General features: G+C 49.7%; 2 long non-coding RNA genes and 1 other non-coding gene across 5 annotated transcripts in view; all 3 read left to right on the top strand.

Moving 5' to 3' along the window:
* LOC127015690 (uncharacterized) overlaps window positions 1-21894 on the top strand; it is a 38237-nt gene that overhangs the window by 4187 nt on the left and 12156 nt on the right. The window lies entirely within an intron of this gene.
* Window positions 3977-9475, top strand: LOC127015689 (uncharacterized). The gene is made up of 3 exons (XR_007766362.1): window positions 3977-4299; window positions 4402-4511; window positions 9239-9475. It is a non-coding gene; the product is annotated as an uncharacterized LOC127015689 (long non-coding RNA).
* On the top strand, window positions 18416-18488 carry TRNAK-CUU (transfer RNA lysine (anticodon CUU)). Its single transcript has one exon. It is a non-coding gene; the product is annotated as a tRNA-Lys (tRNA).

Genomic DNA, 21894 nt, shown 5'->3' on the forward strand with positions numbered 1-21894 from the left:
AACAACCCAAAAAACCCCAAACAAAAAACCATGCCAATCAGTTTGGGGAAGATTTGGGTTGAAATGCTGGCAGTTTGAGGGACATTGCTGGGGGTTACCTGGTGTGGGTCAGTTATGCAGAGTGGATTATCTCATGTGGGTTATCCCAGGTGAGTTATCTGCTATGGATTATCCCGGGTGGACCCCCTGGTGTAGGTCATCCCCACGCATGTCCCCCCATGCACCTTTCTACCCACACCCTCTGTCCGTGTCTGTCCCCCCCACTTCGTGTCCACCTCCTCTCCCCTGTCCCCCCCCTTGGCGTGGCTCTCCACCCTCCCAAACGCTTTCCACAGAAACGTCCCCCTGTGCGAGGTTTTCCTGTGACGCGCCCCCCGCATCCCCTGCCCTCCTACGTCGTGCCCCCGCTCCCCCCCTTCCCTGCTCTACTCCCCCATGTTCGGCACTGCCCCCCCCCATAACGCCTCTGCTTCTGGACTCCTGGGGTGCTGCCTGCACCCCCCCACCTGCCCATTGCCCCCACCCATTTCCCTGCACCCCACTCCCATCCCACTCTCCCTCCTGCGATGTCTTGGATTTGTGCTGGAAACAGCGTTGATACCACAGGGACGCGTTAGTTATTGCTGAGCAGTGCTCGCACAGCACCAAAGCCTTTTCTGCTCTTCGTGCTGCCCTGCCAGCAAGCAGGCTAGGGGTGCACAGAGAGGTGGGACAGCTGACCCCAACTGACCAAAGGGATATTCCAGACCATAGGATGTCATGTTCAGTAATAAAACTGGGGGGAGGTTAGCAGGGGGGCCACTGCTCAGGGACTGGCTGGGCATCGGTGGGTTGGTGGTGAGCAATTGTTTTCATTTGTGTCACTTGTCTTGGGTTTTATTTGTCTCTGTAATATACCAAAATGCCTCTTTGCTTTCCCTGTTTCACATCTAATTACTTTGCATGCTGGAGGGTGGGTGTTAAGTAACATTGTGCGGTGTCTCATACCTAAGTGACAGGCCTTGCACAGGAAGCCTTGTGTGTGTATGCAGGATTAGGAGAGCAGAGTGCTGATAGCACAGAGGTGAGGAAAGGTGCGAACACCACAACACAGCCCAAGGATCACCAGCATATTGCTCGTTTGCAGATCAGCCACTTGCATCTCATCTGCTTGGACAGGCCCTTTCCTGATAAATATAGCTGCCCCTCTCACACAAAGCTGCTTTCAGTCTCTTTTTGCCTGCCTTCAGGATGTCATCTGTGTTGCCTTTTTTTTTTTTTTTTTAAATTCTCTCTCCAGCACCTGTTGGCTCGCTGCTGTCACTCTGACAACCCTGATGCCACATGGAGACCAATACAGCAATCCCTGGGGCTTACTCCGGGGGGGAAAAAAAGCCTGTTCCACGGGTTCCCTGTGCTGCTTCTCCTCCCTAGGTAACGGGGTGGGGGCATGGACAGAAACAACCACCAGACTTTAAAGCAGTCAAAGGCACTGGATGCTTTTTGTTACACAGGCGATGAATATTACTGCCTGGGCTGTGAGTCGGAAAAGGGCAGAGAAATATAAGCCCTGTACTGCCAGTAGGTAGTTACCGTTTTTGGATGGTGTAAGCTTGCCTGAGATACCAGTCCTTTCTCACCATACTGAATGTTCAGAAAAAAACAATTAAGGTGATGCTGCCGCCCGGCGACTAAAGTTGGGTACTGCAGCTCGGGGGCCGCGCATGCGCGGTGGCGCGGTTTGGAACGCTCGCTGCTGCCGCCCTGCGACCAAAATTGGGTACTGCAGCTCGGGAGCCGCGCATGCGCAGTGGCGGGGCTTGCAGCGCTCGCTGCTGCCACCCTGCGACCAAAGTTGGGTACTGCAGCTCGGGAGCCGCGCATGCGCGGTGGTGCGGCTTGCAGCGCTCGCTGCTGCCACCAGGCGACCAAAATCGGGTACTGCAGCGCGGGAGCCGCGCGTGCGCAGTGGCGCCGTTTGAGGCACTCGCTGCTGCCACCCGGCGACCAAAATTGGGTACTGCAGCTCGGGAGCCGCGCACGCGCAGTGGCGGGGTTTGCAGCGCTCGCTGCTGCCACCGGGCGACCAAAATTGGGTACTGCAGCTCGGGAGCCGCGCATGCGCGGTGGCGCGATTTGCAGCGCTCGCTGCTGCCACCGGGCGACCAAAATTAGGTACTGCACCGCGGGAGCCGCGCATGCGCGGTGGCGCGATTTGAGGCGCACCGGGCGACCAAAGTTGGGTACTGCAGCTCGGGAGCCGCGCATGCGCAGTGGTGCGGCTTGCAGCGCTCGCTGCTACCACCAGGCGACCAAAATCGGGTACTGCAGCTCGGGAGCCGCGCATGCGCAGTGGCGCGGTTTGAGGCGCTCGCTGCTGCCGCCCGGCGACCAAAATTGGGTACTGCAGCTCGGGCGCCGCGCATGCGCGGTGGCGCGGTTTGAGGCGCTCGCTCCTGCCGCCCTGCGACCAAAATTGGGTACTGCAGCTCTTGAGCCGCGCATGCGCGGTGGCGCGATTTGCAGCGCTCGCTGCTGCCCCCAGGCAATTAAAATTGGGTACTGCAGCTCGGGAGTCGCGCATGTGCAGTGGGTCGTTCGGAACGCTCGCTGCTGCCACCCGGCGACCAAAATTGGGTACTGCAGCTCGGGGGCCGCGCATGCGCAGTGGCACGGTTTGCAGCGCTCGCTGCTGCCTCCAGGCGATTAAAATTGGGTACTGCAGCTCGGGAGCCGCGCATGCGCAGTGGCGCGGCTTGCAGCGCTCGCTGCTGCCTCCAGGCGATTAAAATTGGGTACTGCAGCTCGGGGGCCGCGCATGCGCAGTGGCACGGTTTGCAGCGCTCGCTGCTGCCTCCAGGCGATTAAAATTGGGTACTGCAGCTCGGGAGCCGCGCATGCGCGTTGGCGCGGTTTGAGGCGCTCGCTGCTGCCGCCAGGCGATTAAAATTGGGTACTGCAGCGCGGGAGCCGCGCGTGCGCAGTGGGTCGATTCGGAACGCTCGCTGCTGCCACCCGGCGACCAAAATTGGGTACTGCAGCTCGGGAGCCGCGCATGCGCGGTGGCGGCCCCGTGTTCCATAGTAACGTCTGCCGGTAACGGCAGCGCGACGCTGCGGTGCCTGCCGGGTGGTGCCCCCGCGCTCGCTGCTGCCTGCCGGTAAGGAAACGCCGCTGCCGCCCCCCGTGCGCGGCGCCGGCGGGCGCTGGGCGCGCAAAGCGCGGCGCTGCAGCGCCGGTGCCGCCCCGGGGCGAGCGCCGCCCGCCGGGCGCTCGCTGCTGCTGCCGCCTGGTGGCCGCAGCGCGGTACTGCAGCGCCGGCACCGCACAGGTGTGCAACAGCGCTGCCGCCGCCTCCGCTGCTGCCGCCTCGTGGCCGAAATGCGGTACTGCAGCCCGGCGTTCGCGCGCAGTCTCTGTCCCCTCCGGCGCGCCGTCGGCAGCCGGTGCATGCGCGGTCCCCGGGAGCAGCATGGCGGCGCCGGTCCGCGGTGCTGGCGTCGTCGTCAGGTGAGCGCCGAGGCCATCGGTGAGGCGAGCGAGCCCCTTTGGCGGGTGCGGGGGTGTCTCCTGCCCGCTGGCCGCCCGGGGGTGGCGGGGGGGAAGCTTCAAACTGCCCGCTGCGGCAGGCTCCCGGTCCGTTGGAGGCGAGCCGGGTCAGGGCAGCCCCAGGGAGTTACCCGGGAGCTGACAGAAGGGAAGTGGGGAAGGAGGCGGGCACCCCCCAGGTGCAGGAACCAGGCGCCTCCCCAACTCGGCAGAGCTCCCCCTGAGCCTCCCTCAGCCCCGCTCGCCCCGTGCAGCTGCCCCCAGCTCCAGCACCTCCCCTGAAGCCTGTCCCGTAGCCCCAGGCTGCCCCCAAGCCCTGTCGTGACAGCAGCAAGCTGGCCCTTGATGCATCTCTAGAAGCCCCTGCAGAAAGAGGGGCTCCGGCCAGGGACGTGCTATGATAATAATGGTCACTGCTTCTTCTTTCCCTCTCCCAGAGGCCGTGCTGAGGATGCAGTTGTCTGTTTCTCCCCTGAGGATACCGTTTACTGCACCCACCTCAGGCTTGAGTGGGTTGTCTCTGCCTGGCCTCACTCTCCTCCCACCATGGGGGCAAAAAGGGATGGTTGGAGCACTTACTGCCTGTGGACAGGAGCTGCTGCAGCTGAAGCTAGAGAGGCCAGATTAAAGGTAAAGAAGAAGAAATCAAAGGCCATCTGGCCAGGAGCTGCCTCCTGCTACAGGCAAGAGAGAGCCTGTCTCTCCGGGTGAGGAAGGATCCCCCTTTGTAGTTCTCGGCAGGTCAGACCGCCAGCGTGCACCACAGGGTCTGTATGTATCACCAACGGCGCGGTACGGCCGCGTAGTGCGTGAGTGAGTGAGGCTACGTGTGTAGGAAGCCTCATCTCGTAAGACATCCATGTATTCTCTTAGGTGGAGGACAGCCAAGCGACCAGAGTTACAGAAGAGGAGGGGAGGAGAGAAGGAGAAAGAAGTGTCTGAACTGGCAAATTCTCCCAGCAGTGCCAAGAGTGAGAGCTGCGGTAAGTCCCGGGCCCTTGGGGCCCTGTCTCCCCTCTTCTGCATCCTGGTCTTCTGCATCCTGCCCCTCCCCTGTACCCCTCTCTTCCCCACGCTGCTGCGATTTTTTTTTTTTTCCCCCTCCCCTGTACCTCCTTTCTCCATGTCGCTCTGAGCAGCTCCCTGTCGCCATCTTTTAGGTCCTCCCTCTCTCAGCCCTGTAGCCTGTGGCTATTTTATCCTTCTCCGTCTCTCTCTGTCCGGCTCCCGGCCACTATTTTCACATTCCTCCCTCTCTGTCCTGTAGCCCGTTGGTGTTTTTGCTGTCTCTGGCTCTCTCTGTCCGGCTCCCTGTCCCTGTTGTTCAAGGTCTTCCTTCTCGGCTCTGTAGCACATCACGAGTCTCTTTCTTTCTCTGTCTCTATCCTGCTGCCTGCCCCTCATTTTGAACTCCCTCTCTGTCCTGTTGCCTGTTGCTATCTTTTCCTTTCTCGATCTCACTGTCTTGCTCCCTGTCCCTGTTTTTCTAAGTCTTCCCTCTCTGCCCCTAGCCCGTCGCTGTATTTTTGTTTCCCCATCTCGGTGTGTCTAGCTCCCTGTCCCTCTTTCTTCATTCCACCCTCCCTACCATGTCGCCCGTCGCTTCTTTCCTTTCTCCGTCTGTCTCACTGTCCCCATTTTTAAACTCTCCTTCTTTGCCCGGTAGCCTGCCGCAGTTTTTTTCTTTCTCCATCTCTCTCTGTCCAACTCCCTGTCTCTAATTTTTAATTCCTCCCCCTCTCTCTGGAAGCCTGTCGGGACATTTTCCCTTCTCAGTCTCTCCATCTAGCTCCCTGTCCTTGTTTTTTAATTCCTCCCTCTCTGCCCTGTTACCCATCACAATTTTTTTTTCCCCCATCTCTCTTGGTCCAGCTCAAGAGCCTGATTTTTAAAAATTCCTCTCTCTCTGTGCTGTAGCCTGTCACTTCTGAAGGTCCCTTTCTGCGCCTCTCTTTGTCCAGCTCGTGGCCCCTCGCTTTTACTTCCTCCCTCTGTACCCTGTGGCCTGTTGCTTTCCCCCTCTTATTTCTCTCTCTCTCTCTGGCTCCCCGGCCCTGTTTTTTCATTCCTCCCTCTCTGCCCTAGAGCCCATTGGTAGGTTTTTCTTTCTCTGTCTCTCTCTTTCCAGTTCCCAGGCCTTGTTTTTCAATTTTGTCCTTCTCGGTCTTGTGCCACGTTGCGATTTCATTTCTTTCACTGTCTCTCCCTGTCTGGCTCCTTGCCAGGAACTTTTGATTTCTCCCTATGTCGTGGTTTAACCCCAGTCAGCAACTCAGCACCATGCAGCCGCTTCCCCCTCCTCCCTCCCAGTGGGGTGAGGAGGAAGAAAGGAAAAAAAAGTAAAACTCGTGGGTTGAGATAAGAACAGTTTAATAACTAAAGTAAAATATAATACTAACAATAGTAATAATGAAATATAATAATAATAATAGTAATGAAAAGGAATATAACAAAAAAAAGGAGGGAGGAGGGGAAGGAAAAAACCCAGTGATGCACAATGCAATTGCTCACCACCCGCTGACCGATGCCAGAGCCACGATCCGACCCTCCTGGCCAACTCCCCCCCATTTATATACTGGGCATGACATTCTATGGTATGGAATATCCCTTTGGCTAGTTCAGGTCAGCTGCCCCGGCTATGCTCCCTCCCAGCTTCTTGCACACCTGCTTGCTGGCAGAGCATGGGAAACTGAGAAGTCCTTGGCTCAAGATAAGCGCTACTTAGCAACAACTAAAACATCAGAGTGTTATCAACATCACTCTCACACTAAATCCAAAACACAGCACTGTACCAGCTACTAAGAAGAGAGTTAACTCTGTCCCAGCTGAAACCAGGACACCCCATCTGTCTTGTAGCCCATTGCTGTTTTTTCTTTCTCTGTCTCTCTCTGTCTGGCTCCCTGTCTGTGTCTTTACTTTTTTTTTTTTTTTTAATTCCTCCATCTCTGCCCTGCTGCCCGTTGCTATTTTTCCATTCTCTGTCCTGCTCCCTGTCCTGAGGCTTTAGTTGCTCCCTCTCTGTCCTCTAGCCTATTGCAGTTCCTGCCCCCCACCCCCACCCCGTTGCTCTCTGTCTGGCTCCCTGTCCCTGTCTTATTTTTTTTTAATTCCTCCCTCTCTGCCCTGTACACGTTAAATTTTCGTTCCCCAATGTCCCTCTGTGGATTGCTCCCAGTCCCAGTTTTTTAATTCTTCCTTCTTTGTCCTGTGGCCTATTGCGATTTGTTCTTTCTCTGTCTCTCCTTTTTCTGCCTCTTTGTCCCTATTTTTCAGTTTCTCCCTCTCGGCCCTGTAGCTCAATGCTATTATTTGTCTTTCTTCATCTCTATTTGTTGGCTCCCTGTCCCCATTTTTTAATTCCTCCCTCTCTGCCCTATGGCCTGTCGCTATTTTTCCATTCTCTGTCCTGCTTCCTGTCCCGAGTCTTTAATCGCTCCCTCTCTGCCCTGCAGCCTGTCACAGTTTTTTTTTTTCCTTTCTCCATCGCTCTCAGCCTGGCTCCCTGTCCCTACTTTTTAATTCTTCCCTCGCTGCCCTGCGGCCCGTCACTCTCTTCCCTTTCTCCGTCTCTCTCTGTACAGCTCCCGGCCCCTTCCTTTTTGAAATTCCTCCCTCTCTGTCTTGGAGCCCATCATGGTTTTTGCTTTCTCTGTCTCTCTCTGGCCGTCTCCCGCTCCCAATTTTTTCATCTTCTTCCTTCTGGGCCCTTTAGCCCATGGCGATTTTACTTTTTTCTCCGTCTCTCTGTCCGGCTCTGGATCCCAATTTTTTAATTCCTCCTTCTCTTCCCTGTAGCCTGTCTTTCTGGTTTTTCCCCGTCTTTATCTGTCTCCCTCCCCCTCTCTGGCTCCCTGTCCCTATGTTTTAATTCCTCCCTCTCTGCCCTCTAGCTGTTGCCATACTTTCTATATGCGTCGCTCAGTGTCTGACTTCTCGTCCCTATCTTTTCATTCCTCCCTCTCCTCCCTGTAGCCTATCGCTATAATTTTCTTTTGCCATCTCTCTGTCCGGCTCTGGATCCCTGTTTTCTTCTTCCTCCCTCCCTCTCTCTACCCTGTTGCCCCTGGCTATTTCTCATGTCTCCTTCTCTCTCTCCCCAGCTCCAGATCCTTATTTTTTCATTCCTCCCTTTCTGTCCTGTAGCCCGTTGGTATTTTTTCTTTCTCTGGCTCTCTCTGTCCAGCTCCCTGTCCCTCAGTTTCTTCCTTCTTGGCCCTGTAGCACGTTGCGATTGTGTTTCTTTCTCTGCCTCTCCTTTCCCAGCTCCCCATCCCTCACTTTTAATTCCTCCCTCCCTGTCCCGTTGCCCCTAGGGTGTCCCCTCCCCCCTTTCTCCATCTTGCTCCTTCTTGCTTCCCATCCCTGTTTTTTAATTCCTCCCTCTCCGCCACATAGCCCATTGCTTTTTTCTTTTCTCCATCTCTCTATGTCCGTCTCACTGACCCCATTTTTTAATTCTTCCTCTCTGCCCTGTACCCTGCTGCTATTTGTGCCTTTCTCCATCCCTCTCTGTTCATCTCACTGCCCCCATTTATTAATTCCTACCTCTTCTTCCTGCACCCACCGCTACTCCCTGCGATCTTCATCTCTCTCTGTTCACCCCCTGTCCTCAGTTTTTAATTCCTCCCTCTGCCCCCCATAGCCTCTCTGGATTTTTCCCCTGGTCTCTCTCTCTGTCCGGCTCCCTCTGTGTTTTAATTCCACATTCTCTGTCGTGTAGCCCCAGGCTATTTGTTCGTCTTTTTCCATCTCTCTTTGTCTGGCTCCCTGCTGCTATTTTTTTATTTCCTCCCCATCCATCTTGGAGCCCATCGCTGCTTTTTTTCCTTTCTTTCTCCATGTCTCTGTCTGGCTTCCAGTCCCTGTTCTTTAATTCCTCCCTCTTCCCTGTAGCCCGCTGCTATTTTTTCCCATTCCCCATCGTACTCTCTCTGGTCCCCTCTCCCTGTTTATCAGTTCCTCCCTCTCTGCCCTGTGGCCCATCGCTTTTTCCCATTTTATTTCTGCCTCCCTCTCTCTGTCTGGCTCCCTGTCCCTGGTTTTTTAATTCCTCCCTCTCTGCCCCATAGCCTGTGTGATCTTTTGCCTTTCTCCGTCTCTCTCGCCGGCTCTCTGTCCTTATTCATTAATTCTTCCCTCTCCGCCCTGTAGCCCGTTGCTTTTGTCCTTTCCCCATCTCACTGTCTCTGGCTCCCCGATTACCCTATTTTAGAATTCCGCCCCTTTTCTTTCTGTATGCATTGCTATTCTTTTTGCTCTCCAGCTCTCTTTTTTTTCTGGCTCCCTGTCCCTATTTCTTAATTCTTCCTTCTGCCTTGTTATGTGGTTTGTTTTGTGTTGTTCCCCCCGCCACCCCTTCTCTCCATCCTTTGCTGTCCCGGCTCCCTGTCCCTGTTGTTTCATTCCTCCCTCTCTGCCCTGTTCTTTGTTGCTTTTTTTGTCTTTCTCCCTCTCTCTCGGGCCGGCTCCCTGCCCCTGTTCTTTTTTCCTCCCTTTCTGTTGTGCTGTCCATCCTAGTTTTTTTCTGCATCTCCATCCCGCTCCCCGTCCTTCTTTGTTGGTCTCTGTCCCGCTCCCTCTCCCTCTTTCTGCTGCCTCTCTTCCTCTCTCCCTGCTGCTCCTTTCTCCATCTATGTCACGTTCCCTGCCTCATGCTTTCTTGCTACACCCCCGCTGTCCAGCTGGCTGCCACTTTTCTCCTCTCTTCTAGTGTCCTGCGCCCTGCTCCTCATTTTTGGCAGCCTCCGCCTCTGCCCAGCAGCCCATCGCTCCAGGAGCCGACCGACCGACTACCCGTTGCCCACTGGACTGACAAGCGCAGCTCCGGAAACGACTGCTGAGGTGTCCCAGGGGCAGGGGGAGCGCTGGGGGCCCTGAGCCCTGGAGCAGACTCGCTCTCGGGACTTGGCACATGCATGCCTGAATAAACGCTCGCTGTCTCCTTTGCCCTTCTGGCTGTGCTTGCTCTTCCTTTGCACCGGGCTGCGATGGAGCCCAGGGGAGGAGGTGATGCGCTGTGGGCGTTGGGTGATGGCCCCCTGTTTGTGCTGGGCTCCAGCTGTGGGCCGGGGCTGGAGCCCCAGGTGCAGGCAGTGAGGCTGATGGTGACGGCCCCTCCCTGTAAAGGGGTGGCTGCTGCTGGAGGGGCTGGTGTGAGCCAAGGGAAGAGTGGAGCGGTTGCTGAGTGTTGCCGGGCTGTGGCTGCAGCTGTGGCTACACTGACGGAGAAGGTGAGCAGGGCTGCACGATTGACCGGTGGGTGTTGGGGAAAGCCCCGAGTGGGGTGGTGGTGCCGGTGGGGTCTGTGTCGGAGGCACGGGGGTGCCGTGCCGTGTCGGAGCCAGCAGCGAGGGCTGCCTGGTGCTGGGTGGAGGGGCTGCCTGGAGCCAGAGGCAGGCGGTGGGGACATGGGGGGGCTGGCAGGTGGGGGGTCTGCCCAGAGCTGCACTATGGCAGGTGGGGCTGTGCTGGGGGCTCTGCTCCAGTGCCTGGAGCACTTCCTCCCCCTCCTTCTTCACTGACCTTGGTGTCTGTAGAGTTGTTTCACATACTCTTACTCCTCTCTCCGGCTGCAAGCGGGCTGTCTGGTTCTCTGTCCTGTAGCCCATTGCTATGTTTTTTTCCCTCTGCCTCTCTCTCTGTGGCTCCCTTTCCCTATTTTTCAACCCCCCTCTCTCTGCCCTGCAGCCGATTGCTGTTGTATTAAGTGGCAAAGTTTTGTTAGCTGGGGGTGGAGGCAGGGGCTGCAGGGGTGGCTTCTGTGAGAAGGCACCAGGAGTTGCCCCCATGTTGGGCACAGCCAGTCCCAGCCAGCTCCAAGACATCTGCTGCTGGTCAAAGCTGAGCCCATCAGCAATGCTGGTAGCACCTCTGTGATGACGTATTTAAGAAGGGCTAAAAAATGCTGCGCAGAAGCTGTGACACAGAAAATGTGAGTGTGAAACAGCCCTGCAGACACCAAGGTCAGTGAAGGAGGTGGGGGGGGTGCTCCAGGCACCAGAGCAGAGATTCCCGTGAAGACCATGGTGAGGCAGGCTGTCCCCTGCAGCCCATGGAGGTTAATGGTGGAGCAGACATCCACCTGCAGCCTGTGGAGGACCCCATGCTGGAGCAGGGGGATGTGCCTGAAGGAAGCTGTGACCCCATGGAGAGGCTGTGCTTGTGCACGCTCCTGTCAGCAGCTGTGGCCCCATGGAGAGGAGCCCATGCTGGAGCAGGTTTGCTGGCAGGACCTGTGGCCCCATGGGAGGGACCCCACATTGGAGCAGAAGAGTGTGAGGAGGAAGGTGCAGCAGAGACAACATGTGATGAACTGACTGCAAGCCCCGCTCCCTGTCCCCCTGCGCTGCTCAGGGGAAGGAGGTAGAGAAGTCAGGAGTGAAGATGAGCCCAGGAAAACAGAGAGGGGCAGGGGGAAGGTGTTTTTCAGATTTGTTCTTATTTCTCATTATCCTACTCTGATTTTGATTGACAATACATTAAATTAATTTTCCCAAGTGAAGTCTGTTTTGCCTATGACAGTAATTGGTGAGTGTTCTCTTTGTCCTTATCTTGACCCACAAGCTTTGTCTTTGTATTTTCTCCCCCCATCTTGTTGAGGAGGGGGAGTGATAGAGCAGCTTTGGTGGGTACCCAGCAGCCAGCCAAGGTCAACTCACCATAGTTTCCTTCTATCAGGCTCCCTGTCACTATTTTTTAATTTGTGCCTATGTTTCTTGTACCCCATTGCTTTTGAAACTTTTCTTCCACCTCTCCATCCCTATTTTTTAAATTTTTGCATCTGTGTCGTGGTTTAACCCCAGCCAGCAACTAAGCACCACGCAGCTCTTCCCCCTTCCCATGGGATAGGGAGGAGGACCAGAAAAAAAGGTAAAACTCATGGGTTAAGATAAAAACAGTTTAATAACTAAAGTAAAATAAAATATAACACTAATAATAATAATTGTAATGAAAAGGAATATAACAACAACAAAAAAAGAAAAGACAAGTGAGGCATAATGCAATTGCTCACCACCTGCTGACTGATGCCCAAGCAGTGATCCGACCCTCCTGGCCAACTCCCCCCCATTTATATACAGGGCATGACATTCTATGGTATGGCATATCCCTTTGGCTAGTTCAGGTCAGCTGTCCTGGCCATGCTCCCTCCCAGCTTCTTGTGCACCTGCTTGCTGGCAGAGCATGGGAAACTGAAAATCCTTAAGATAAGCACTACTTAGCACTGTACCAGCTACTAAGAAGAAAATTAACTCTATCCCAGCAGAAACCAAGACAATATGTTTCTTGAACCCAGTCGCTTTTTAAATTTTCTTGCTACCTTTCCCTCTCTCGGTGTCCCTGACCTAATTTTAATTTCTTGCTTGTATTTCTTGTACCTCGTTGCTTTTCAAATTTTCTTCCTACGTCTCCCTCTATGCAGCTCCGTGTACCTACTTTTTAATTCTTGTCTATAATTCTTGTATCCTGTCACTTTCAAAAGTTTCCTTCTACATCTCCCTCTATCCATCTCCCTGTCTCTAATTCTTAATTCTTGCCTCTCTGTCCTGTACCCTGTCACTTTTTACATTTTCTTTCTCCATCTCCCTTCTTCTATCTCCCTGTCCCCATTTGTTAGTTCTTGTCTATGTTTCTTGTACCCTGTCACTTTTTGAAATTTTCTTTCCACATCTACCTCTATCTGGCTCCCTGTTTCTATCTTTTATTTCTTGCCTATGTTTCTTTTCCCCTATCACTGTAGAATTTTTCCGTGTCCCTTGTCTTTCTCTGTCCTGTTGTCCTGCTGGTCTTTTCTGCCTCCCTCTCCTGCTCCCTGTCTCTCTTATTTATTCCTCCATCTCTCTCTCTGTTTTTTTGAGCAGTCTCTCCACTCTCCTTTGTCTACACCGTTGTCCTGCTCCCCATCCCTCTCTTGTTTGTAGCATCCGGTTTTCTGGCTCCCTGTCCCACACCTCTTCTCTATGTCCCCTGTCCTTCCTCCTGCTTTTCTCTTCCCTTTTCTCCCTCTGTCCTGCTGCCTTTGGGCACTGAGCCTTGTAGCCAGCTCACTGCCAGGATTTCTTATGTGCCTTAAGGAACAAACTTTTCCTGCCTCCTCTGTGCCCCTGGCTGTGTTTGCAGCCCCTGGGTGCAGAGCTCCTGGCTGTGGACAGGAGCAGGGCAGGGGGTGATGTGCTGTGGGGCTTTGGCAATGGCCCCTGTTCCCGATGGGCCCCAGCTGGGGCTGGAGCTGGGGCAGCCCCAGGTGTGGCCAGTGAGGCTGAGGATGGGGCTGGCCCTGCTGTGGGAAGGGGCTCTAGCTGGAGAGGGGGCTGCCTGGGCATGGCTGCCTGAGGGAGCTGAGGAAGGGGAACTGGCTGAGGAGGGAATCCAAGGGGGTCCCGCAGGCAGCTGCCCCCAGCAAGGCAGGGCCAGTCCCTGCGGCGAGGAAGGATCCCTCTGGGCTGTCCCTGACAGAGCAGACCACCAGCATGTGGTGCTGGAAGCTCGGTGCCTCCATCGGCTACATGCCCTGTCCCTATGTTTTAATTTTGTCTCTCTTTCTTGTACGCAGTTGCTTTTAAAAATTCCTTCTACTTCTCCCTCTATCCGGCTCCCTTTCTTGATTTTTTTAATTCTTCCCTATATTTCTTGTACCCCATTGCTATTTAATTTCTCTTTCAACAACTCCATTTTTCTGGCTCCCTTTCCCTAGATTTTAATTCCTTCCTTCCTTTCTTCTGTACACCCTGTCACTTTTTCAATTTTCTTTTGATGTTTCCTTCTATTTTCATCCCTGTTCCTATTTTTTAATTCTTTCCTGAGTTTCTTGTAGCCTGCTGCTTTTAAAAATTTCTTTCTGTCTCCCTCTGTCTGATTCCCTGTCCCTATTTTTTAATTCCTCCCTTTCTGTCCTGTACCTAGTTGCTTTAAAATTTTTCTTTCTATGTCTCCATTTATTTAGTTTCCTATACTCCGTCAATTTTAAATTTTGTTTCTATGGCTACTTTTATCCAGTTCACTGTCCTTATTTTCTAATTCTCTCCTGTCCTGTACCCTGTCACTTCTTCAATTTTCTTTCTATGTCTACTTTTATCAAGCTCCTTATCCGTATTTTTTAATTCTTTCCTGTTGTGTATCCCTGTTCTTATTTTTTATTCTTGTCTTTCCTTAAAGATGTTGTATTTTAAATTTTCTTTCTATGTCAAAGTTTATCCACTTTGCTGTCCCTATTTTTTATGTTTTCCTGTCTATCCTGTACCTTGTCGCTTTTAAATTTTTTTTAACCAAATCACTTTTTTATTTGTTTCTTTTCTGTCCTGTACCCCCTTGCTTTTGAAATTTTCTTCCTATGTGTCTCTGTATTTTTCTCCCTATTCTTATTTTGTGACTTCTTTCCTTAATGCCTCCACTTTTATAATTTTCTTCCTATGTCTCTATGATCGTACCCTTATTTTTAAGTTTTTCTCTTGTCTTTCCTTAATGCCTTTGCTTTTTAAATTTTCTATGTTAAGTTTTATCCAGTTTTCTGTCCCCATTTTAAAATTTTTTTCCTGCTTGTCCTTTACCCAGTTGCTTTTAAAATTTTCTTTCTATTATGTCTACTTTAACAAATTCACTGTCTTTATTTTTAAATTTTTTCCTGTCTGTCCTGAGCCCCGTTGCTTTTTCAATTTTCATTCTAGGTCTACTTTTCTCAGGCTCCCTATCCATATTTTTTAATTTATTCCTGTCTGTTGTGCACCCTGTCACCTTTTAAATTATATTGCCATGTGTGTCTCTATTTCTGTCCTGGTTTGGCTAGGACAGAGTTAATTTTCTTCCTAGTAGCTGGTATAGTGCTGTGTTTTGGATTTAGTAGGAAAAGAATGTTGATAACACACTGATGTTTTTAGTTGTTGCTAAGTAGTGTTTATACTAAGTCAAGGATTTTTCAGCTTCTCATGCCCAGTCAGCAAGAAGGCTGGAGGGGCACAAGAAGCTGGGAGGGGACACAGCCAGGACAGCTGACCCAAACTGGCCAAAGAGCTATTCCATACCATATGACATCATGCCCAGTATATAAACTGGGGGGAGTTAACTGGGAGGGGGGATTGCGGCTCGGGAACTAACTGGGCATCGGTCAACGAGTGGTGAGCAATTGCATTGTGCACCACTTGCTTTGTATAGTTTAATTCTTTTAGTATTGCTATTGTCATATTATTACTATTATCATTGTTTTTCATTCCTTTTTGTCTATTAAACTGTCTTTATCTCAACTCACGAGTTTTTTTTCCTGATTCTCTCCCCCATCCCAGGGGTGGGGGGGCAGTGGGCGAGCGGCTGCGTGGTGCTTAGCTGCCGGCTGGGGTTAAACCACGACAGTCCTTTTTGGGTAAAAGGTATCCCTTCAAGGAAGATGTTATATGTCAACCAGGCAAGTGGAGTACCATGGAAAGAGGTATTCAGTACCTGAGGGAATTAGCCGTGCTAGAGATGATTTATTATGACCCGGACAGTTTACAATTACCCAAAGATCCAGATGAAGTTCAATGCACACGACCCATGTGGCGGAAGTTTGTACGGAGCGCACCATCATCGTATGCCAACCCATTGGCAGTACTAACTTGGAAAGACGAAGAGGCACCGACAGTGGATGAAATGGCTCGCCAACTCCGGCAACATGAAGAAAATCTCTCTTCATCCCTACGAGCCTGTGTCTCGGCTGTGGAAAAACTGTCCGAGAAGTCCGAAAAACTGATTGAACTGATCGAAAAGTCCTACTCCCCACCTGTACAGACCAATATCTCAGCTATTAGGAGTGAGCGTTCCTCTGATCAAGAGAGAGAATGTAGGAGGTATACACCACGGGGTACCCTGTGGTTTTACCTGCGTGACCACGGAGAGGACATGAGGAAGTGGGATAGAAAACCTACCTCGGTCCTAGATGCACGGGTACGTGAATTGAAAGGAAAAACAACCAGAAAAGGGGATTCTTCCAGGAAAGATGCCGCTCCGGTTGCCAGACAAAGTAGAAGGGCTTCTGACCTCTTGAAGGGACCTCTAAGTCATTTTTACAAGAAGTAAGTAACAAATACTCTGACCAGGATTAGAGGGGCCCTGCCTCCAGCCAGGTGGAGGAAAGGGACAACCGGGTTTATTGGACTGTGTGGATCCGATGGCCTGGCACATCACACCCACAGGAGTATAAGGCTCTAGTGGATACTGGTGCACAGTGTACTCTAATGCCATCAAGTTATGAAGGGGCAGAACCCATCTGTATCTCTGGTGTGACAGGGGGATCTCAACAGCTAACTCTGTTGGAGGCTGAAATAAGCCTAACTGGGAATGAGTGGCAGAAACACCCCATTGTGACTGGCCCAGAGGCCCCATGCATCCTTGGCATAGACTATCTCAGGAGAGGGTATTTTAAAGACCCAAAGGGGTATCGGTGGGCTTTTGGTATAGCTGCCTTGGAGACAGAGGGAATTGAACAGTTGTCCACCTTACCTGGTCTCTCTGAGGACCCTTCTGTTGTGGGGTTGCTGAGGGTCAAAGAACAACAGGTGCCGATCGCTACCACAACGGTGCACCGGCGGCAATATCGCACCAACCGAGACTCCCTGATTCCCATCCATAACCTGATTCATCGACTGGAGAGCCAAGGAGTGATCAGCAGGACTCGCTCACCCTTTAACAGCCCCATATGGCCAGTGCGAAAGTCTAATGGAGAATGGAGACTAACAGTAGACCATCGTGGCCTGAATGAAGTCACGCCACCGCTGAGTGCTGCTGTGCCAGACCTGCTAGAACTTCAATATGAACTGGAGTCAAAGGCAGCCAAGTGGTACGCCACAATTGATATTGCCAATGCATTTTTCTCAATCCCTTTGGCAGCAGAGTGCCGGCCACAGTTTGCTTTCACTTGGAGGGCGTCCAGTACACCTGGAATCGACTGCCCCAGGGGTGGAAACACAGTCCCACCATTTGCCATGGACTGATCCAAAATGCACTAGAAAAAGGTGGAGCTCCAGAACACCTGCAGTACATTGATGACATCATCGTATGGGGCAATACAGCAGAAGAAGTTTTTGGGAAAGGGGAGAAAATAATCCAAATCCTTCTGAAAGCCGGTTTTGCCATAAAACAAAGTAAGATGAAGGGACCCGCACAGGACATGCAGTTTTTAGGAAAAAATGGCAAGACGGACGTCGTCATATCCCAATGGATGTGATGAACAAAATAGCAGCTATGTCTCCACCGACTAGTAAACAGGAAACACAAGCTTTCTTAGGTGTTGTAGGTTTTTGGAGAATGCATATCCAAATTATAGTCTGATTGTAAGCCCTCTCTATCAAGTGACCCGGAAGAAGAACGATTTTAAATGGGGCCCTGAGCAACAACAAGCCTTTGAACAGATTAAACGGGAGATAGTTCATGCAGTAGCCCTTGGGCCAGTCCGGGCAGGACCAGATATTAAAAATGTGCTCTACACCGCAGCCGGGGAGAATGGCCCTACCTGGAGCCTCTGGCAGAAAGCACCTGGGGAGACCCGAGGTCGACCTCTAGGGTTCTGGAGTCGGGGATATCGAGGATCTGAGGCCCACTATACTCCAACTGAAAAGGAGGTATTAGCAGCATATGAAGGAGTTCGAGCTGCCTCAGAAGTGGTTGGTACTGAAACACAGCTCCTGTTGGCACCCCGACTGCCAGTGCTAGGCTGGATGTTCAAAGGGAAGGTCCCTTCTACACATCATGCAACTGATGCTACGTGGAGTAAGTGGGTTGCACTGATCACACAACGAAGTCGATAGGAAACCTTAGTCGCCCAGGAATTCTGGAAGTGATCACAGACTGGCCAGAAGGCAAAGATTTTGGAATATCACCAGAGGAGGAGGTAACGTGTGCTGAAGAGGCCCCACTGTAGAATAAACTGCCAGAAAATGAGAGGCAATATGCCCTGTTCACTGATGGGTCCTGTCGCATTGTAGGAAAGCATCGGAGGTGGAAGGCGGCTGTATGGAGTCCTATACGACAAGTTGCAGAAACTGCAGAAGGAGAAGGTGAATCGAGTCAGTTTGCAGAGGTGAAAGCCATCCAGCTGGCTTTAGACATTGCAGAATGAGAAAAATGGCCAATACTTTATCTCTATACTGACTCATGGATGGTGGCAAATGCTCTGTGGGGGTGGTTGCAGCAATGGAAGCAGAGTAACTGGCAACGCAGAGGTAAACCCATCTGGGCTGCCCCATTGTGGCAAGATATTGCTGCCCGGCTAGAGAACTTGGTTGTGAAAGTACATCATGTAGATGCCCACGTACCCAAGAGCCGGGCCACTGAAGAACATCAAAACAATCAACAGGTAGACAAGGCTGCTAGGATTGAAGTAGCTCAGGTGGATCTGGATTGGCAACATAAGGGTGAATTATTTTTAGCTCGGTGGGCCCATGACACTTCAGGTCATCAGGGAAGAGATGGAACATATAGATGGGCTCGTGATCGAGGGGTGGATTTGACCATGGACACTATCGCACAGGTCATCCATGAATGTGAAACATGTGCTGCAATTAAGCAAGCCAAGCGGTTAAAGCCTCTTTGGTATGGGGGACGATGGCTGAAATATAAATATGGAGAGGCCTGGCAGATTGACTACATCACACTCCCACAAACCCGCCAAGGCAAGCGCTATGTGCTTACAATGGTGGAAGCAACCGCTGGCTGGAAACATATCCCGTGCCCCATGCCACCGCCTGGAACACTATCCTGGGCCTTGAGAAGCAAATCTTATGGCAACATGGTACCCCAGAAAGAATTGAGTCAGACAACGGGACACATTTCAGAAACAATCTCATAGACACCTGGGCCAAAGAGCATGGCATTGAGTGGGTTTTCACATCCCGGTGATACATTTTATTGAGTGGGTGTATCACATGCCCAGCTAGCTCAGTCGGTAGAGCATGGGACTCTTAATCCCAGGGTCGTGGGTTCGAGCCCCACGTTGGGCGCCAAAAAGGACTGTCGTGGTTTAACCCCAGCCGGCAGCTAAGCACCATGCAGCCGCTCGCCCACTGCCCCCCCACCCCTGGGATGGGGGAGAGAATCAGGAAAAAAAACTCGTGAGTTGAGATAAAGACAGTTTAATAGACAAAAAGGAATGAAAAACAATGATAATAGTAATAATATGACAATAGCAATACTAAAAGAATTAAACTATACAAAGCAAGTGGTGCACAATGCAATTGCTCACCACTCGTTGACCGATGCCCAGTTAGTTCCCGAGCCGCGATCCCCCCTCCCAGTTAACTCCCCCCAGTTTATATACTGGGCATGATGTCATATGGTATGGAATAGCTCTTTGGCCAGTTTGGGTCAGCTGTCCTGGCTGTGTCCCCTCCCAGCTTCTTGTGCCCCTCCAGCCTTCTTGCTGACTGGGCATGAGAAGCTGAAAAATCCTTGACTTAGTATAAACACTACTTAGCAACAACTAAAAACATCAGTGTGTTATCAACATTCTTTTCCTACTAAATCCAAAACACAGCACTATACCAGCTACTAGGAAGAAAATTAACTCTGTCCTAGCCAAAACCAGGACAATTTCTTACCCTATCCTTATTTTTTATTTTTTTCTTGTTTTTTCTTAATGCCATTGCTTATACATATTCTTTCTACATCAACATTTATTATGTTTGCTGTCTGTTTTTACTGTTTTCCTGTCTTTCCTGTCCCCTGTCGCTTTTAGAATTTTCCTTTTATGTGTCCATTTATCTAGTTTTCTGTCCCCATTTTTAATTTTTTTCCTGTGTTTCCTGTACCACTTAACTTTTAAAATTTTGTTTCTGTGTGTACTAATTTTGATGTGATAGAGTTAGTTTTCTTCACGGTAGCTGGTATGGGACTATGTTCTGGATTTGTGCTGAAAACAGTGTTGATAACACAGGGATGTTTTCATTATTGCTGAGCAGCGCTTGCACAGCGCCAAGGGCTTTTCTGCTCCTCACCCTGCCCCACCAGTGAGCAGGCTGGGGTGCACAAGGAGCTGGGAGGGGACACAGCCGGGACAGCTGACCCCAGCTGACCAAAGGGATATTCCAGACCGTATAATGTCATGCTCAGCATATAAAGCTGGGGGGAAGAAGAAGGAAGGGGAAACGTTTGGAGTGATGACGTTTGTCTTCCCAAGTAACTGTTACATGTGATGGAGCCCTGCTTTCTCGGAGGTGGCTGAACACCTGCCTGCCGATGGGAAGCGGCGAATGAATTCCTTGTTTTGCTTTGCTTGTGCGCGCAGCTTTTGCTTTACTTAAACTGTCTTTATCTCAACCTACGAGTTTTCTCACTTTTACTCTTCTGATTCTCTCCCCCATCCCACCGGGGGGAGTGAGTGAGCGGCTGCGTGGGGCTTAGTTGACAGCTGGGGTTAAACCACGACACCCCCTTACTTTTTTTTTTTTTTTTTTTCATTTCTTTTTAATTATTGAACTGTTTTTATATCAACTCACGAGTTTTTCTTTCTCACATTTACCCTTCCAATTCTTCCCCATCCGACTGTCGGGGAGTGAGTGAGCAGCTGTATGGTGCTTTGTTGCCAGCTGGGGTTAAACCATGGCATGCCTACTTTTATGAAGCTGCTATTGCTATTTTGTAATTATTTCCTGTCTGTCATATACCCAGTGGCTTTTAAAATTTTCTTTCTATGTCTACTTTTTATCCAGTTCACTGTATTCTTTAATTTTTTCCTCTCTATCCTGTGCCCCGTCGCTTCTAAATTTCCTATTTCTCAGTTTTAATTCACTGTCACTATTTTTTAGATTCTTCCTTTCTGTCCTGTACCCAATCACTTTGAAAATTTTCTTTCTATGCCTACTTTTATCAAGCTGCGTATTGCTGTTTTTTAATTCTTTAACCTATTCACTGTCTGTCTGTATTATTTCTTTATTTCCTTAATCACTGTTGCTTTTAAAATTTTCTGTCTACTTTTATCCTGTTTGCTGTCTTTATTTCGCTCTTTATTTTTTAATTATTTCTTGTCTTTCCTTAGTGCCCTTGCTTTTATAGTTTCTTTCTACATCTCTTTTAGTTTGCTGTCCCTATTTTTTAGTTTTTTCCCTTTATTTCCCTAATACTCATCGCTTTTAAAATGTTCTTTCTATGCCTACTTTTATCCCTTTGTTGTCTTTTTTTTAATTATTTTTTTTCTGTTTTTCCTTAGTGCTGTCACTTCTAAAATTATCTATTTATGCCTGCATTTTATTTTGCTGTCTCTATTTTTTAGTTCTTTCCTCTCTGAATCCTTTGCTTTTAATATTTTCTGTTTTTTTTCTCATTCGCTGTCTTTATTATTTAGGGTTTTTTTGGTTTTTTTTTTTTAGTGCCATCACTTTTTAAATTTTCTTTCTATGTCTCCACTTTCGTTTGCTGTCAGTATTTTCAGATTTTTTCTATCTTTAATCACCTTTGCTTTTAAAATGTTCTCTCTGCTTTTATCCCATTCGTGGTCTGTATTTGTCTACCTTTATTTTTTAATTATTTCTTGTCTTTCCTTAGTGCCCTTGCTTTTTAGATATTTTTTCTATGTCTCCATTTTAGTTTGCTGTCCCTATTTTTCATTTTTGCCCTTTATTTCCTTAATCCCCCTCACTTTTAAAAAGTTCTTTCTATGCCTACCTTTTTCCCTTTGCTGTCTTTTAAAATTATTTCTTGTGTTTTCTTAGTACTGTTGCTTTCTAGATTTTCTTTCTACAACTCCGTTTTAGTTCGCCGTCACTACTTAATTTCCCCTTATTTCCTTAATCTCCGTTGCTTTTAAATTTTTCTACTTTTATCTCGTTTGCTGTCTTTATTTTTAGTTATTTTTTTCTTATTTTTCCTTAGTGCCTATGCTGTTCAAATTTTTTTCTTCTGTGTTTTAGTTCAATGTCGCTATTATTTAATTTTTTCCTTACTTCCTTAATCCTATTTGCTTCTAAATTTTTCTGTCTACTTTTATTCTGTTCGCTGTCTCTATTTTCTAATTTTTTGTCTTTCCTTAGTGCCATCACTTTTAAAATTTTCTTTCTACATCTGTTTTAGTTGCTCTCCCAATTTCATAATTTTTTCCTTTACTTCCCTAATCCTAGTTGCTTTTTAAATGTTTTTTTCTATGCCTACTTTTATTCCCTTCGCTGTCTTTTTAAAATTCTTCTCTTTTCTTAGTGCTGTTGCTTTTTAGACTTTCGTTCTACAGCTCCGTTTTAAATTCGCCTTTGCTATTTTTTAATTTTTTCCTTATTCCTTAATCTTTCTTTCTACCTTTATCCCATTCGCTGTTTTAATTCCTTTATTATTTCTTGTCTTTCCTTAGTGCCCTCGCTTTTAAAATTTTCTTCTATGTCTGCATTTTCATTTGCTATATATATTGTTTAATTCTTTCCT

This window comes from Gymnogyps californianus, chromosome 4 (genome assembly GCF_018139145.2).
Source record: "Gymnogyps californianus isolate 813 chromosome 4, ASM1813914v2, whole genome shotgun sequence".
NCBI lineage: Eukaryota > Metazoa > Chordata > Aves > Accipitriformes > Cathartidae > Gymnogyps > Gymnogyps californianus.